Source organism: Carlito syrichta, unplaced genomic scaffold (genome assembly GCF_000164805.1).
Source record: "Carlito syrichta isolate Samal-C Ts95f unplaced genomic scaffold, Tarsius_syrichta-2.0.1 Scaffold144209, whole genome shotgun sequence".
NCBI lineage: Eukaryota > Metazoa > Chordata > Mammalia > Primates > Tarsiidae > Carlito > Carlito syrichta.
This window is the reverse complement of record NW_007088305.1, coordinates 97,268-100,134: the sequence shown is the minus strand read 5'-3', so window position 1 is coordinate 100,134 and position 2,867 is coordinate 97,268.

The window sequence follows — 2,867 nt, the reverse complement described above, 5'->3', positions numbered from 1 at the left end:
TATATATATATATATATATATATATATATATACACACATGAAGAAAACAAACAAACAAAAACACCTAAACTGAAACAGGCATCACAAAGTCTCATCTTCAAAGCAGTGTTGTGCAAACGGGCGATTTCACCTGCCGGGAACATCTGACAGTACCTGGAGACATTTGGTGCTGTAACTACTTGGGGGTGGGGGACACCGGCACCTGGTGGGTAGAGGCCAGGGATCCCACTAAGCATCATACAGCACACAGAACACCCCCATACACCAAAGAAGCATCCTGCCCAAGAGGGTAAAGGTGCCGAGGCTAAGAAGCCCTCCTCTTGGGGGTCACCAGCTTTCCCTATGAGGAACTTGCTTTCCTCCCTCAGTCGCTTTTCTGTTATTTCAGCTGCTCTTCATAAATGTTTTCTGAATTCTGCCAGGCGAGGTGGCTTATGCCTATAATCCCAGCACTTGAGAGGGCGGAGGTGAGAGGATTGCCTGAGCTAAGAGGTTCAAGACCTGCCTGGGCAACATGGCAAGATCTCTACAATACATTTTGGTTTTTTTTGAGTTGGAGTCTCACTCAGTTGCCCAGACGAGTGCTGTGGCCGCTCCTGGCCACCGCAGCCTCGACCTACTGGGCTCCAGCGATCCTTCTGGCTCAGTCTTCCAAGTAGCTGGAACCACAGGCGTGCGCTACCACGCCCGGCTAATTTTTTTTTATTTATTGTAGAGATGAGGTCTCGCCAAGTTGCCCAGGCGGGTCTCAAACCCGCAGGCTCAGGCAATTTGCTCACCTCGGCCTCCCAAAGTGCGGGATTACAGGCTGAGCCACCGAGCCCGGCCTACAATAAATTTTTTTTTAATTAGCTGGGTGTGGTGGTACACACCTGTAGTTCCAGCTACTTAGAAGGCTGAAGTAGAAATATCGCCTGAGCCCAGCAGGTCGAGGCTGCGGTGGCCGTGAGCACTCCAGCCTAGTTGACAGAGTGAGACTCCAACTCAAAAAAAAATAAAAAAAATTATCTGATCTCCCAGCAACAGTGGATTATGGAAAGATCGGGGGATGCGTGTGTAGAAGCTTCTAGAAGCAATCACTTCAAGTTTGGCAAGGATTACAAACAGTACAAAAAACTGCAAAAAGAAGACTGAAAAACTTAAAAGTCCAGCATCCTAGGGACATTGACTTTAGGGACACACAGTCCCGGATAGCTTAAGGGGTTTGAGTTGGGATTGTGGGTGTCCTTGTTCTGTTGCCCAGGCTGGAGTGCAGTGATTTGATCACGGCTCACCACAGCCTCGGCCTGCTAGGCTCAAGCCGTCCTTCTGCCTCAGCCTCCTGAGTAGCTGGGACCATAGACTCATGCTACTACACCCAGCTACGTTTTTTATTTTTTATAAGGGTGTCGTGGTTTTGGGGGGTTTTTTTTTTACTTGTTTTTTAGTTGGAGTTGCACTCTGTCGCCCAGGCTGGAGTGCAGTGGCACAATCACAGCCAAAGCAGTCTCGACCTGCTGGGCTAGGTGATCCTTCCACCTCAGCCTTCCAAGAAGCTGGAACCACATGCTCGGCTTATTTTTTTATTTATTGTAGAGATGAGGTCTCATCGGGTTGCCTAGGCTCATCTCAAACCTCTGAGCTCAGGCAATCCTCTCGCCTCCGCCTCCCAAAATGCTGGGATGACAGGCTTGAGCCACTGTGCCCACCAAGGGTGTCACTCCTAAAGGACAGTAAGGTATAGACTTGAGCATTCAGGTAAGTTTGAATCATGTGGCTACTCTGACTACTATGGCAAGGAAGCGTGAGATACATTTCCTAAAAGAGCTTGTCAAATGGATGCAGTGAACTTGTGGCACTTTGGTGGAGACGGAATGAGTCCCCGAGGACTGGAGGACATCTCCACGGTTCTCAAGAATACCCCCAGTGTCCCTAGAGCCTGCAGTTCAGGGAGCTCACCCATTGCTTTTTACTTTCAACAACAGTGTATCCTTCTGTGAACAGGAGTATTGAAGAGAGGTCAATGTCAGAGAGAGATTGGGCACTGTGACTCACGCCTGTAATTCCAGCACTTTGGGAGGCCAAGGTGAGAGGATCCCTTGAGCCCAGGAGTTCAGCACCAGTCGGGAAAACATAGGGAAACCTCAATGCTACCAAAAATCAAAGAATGAGCCGAGTGTGGTGGTGCATGCCTGTGGTTCCAGTTACCCGGGAGGCTGAGGTGGAAGGATTGCCTGAGGTCAAGGCTTCCGTGAGCTGTGATTGTGCCACTACACCCCAGCAAGGATGACAGAATGAGACTCCAAGGAGAGAGAGAGAGAGAAAGAAAGAGGGAGGGAAGGAGGACGGGAGGACATGTCAGGGCCTGTGGCCTCCAGGATTCACCCTGCTTCCCTGGCATGGCCACCTCACCCTGCCCTACCCCGCTCCATCCGACCCCCCCTGGCAATTTGCACCCTGACCCCTCTCCCTTTGAGAGAGAGAGAAATGGGGTGGGGGAGAAGGAGGGAAGGAAAAAAGGAAGGAAGGAAGCAAGTCGCTGCCTGAAATCCCATGGGCATATCCTCTCGGTCCCCCAGACCAGCCCCAGGCTCCTGGTCCCTCCCTGGTGAGCCAGTGCTGCCCACGCCAGGCCCCTCTGCGAGACCCACTGCCCGTCCTCCTGCCTCCTGAGGCTGCGGTGCCCAGATGCCCGGCGGGCTGTGGGGCCTCAGTGCAGCCCCCTCTGTCTGGGCCGCTGCCTCATCCCCCTCCCTGAGTGTCCTGGCCATCAGCCTAGGACCAAGGTGGCACCGTGTCCCACCCCCTAAGATGAAGAGGGCAGCATGGGGGGTCAGGGGTGGGCAGGGGTCGGCATGGAGCCTACACCTCTCCTCTCCGGGATTTCA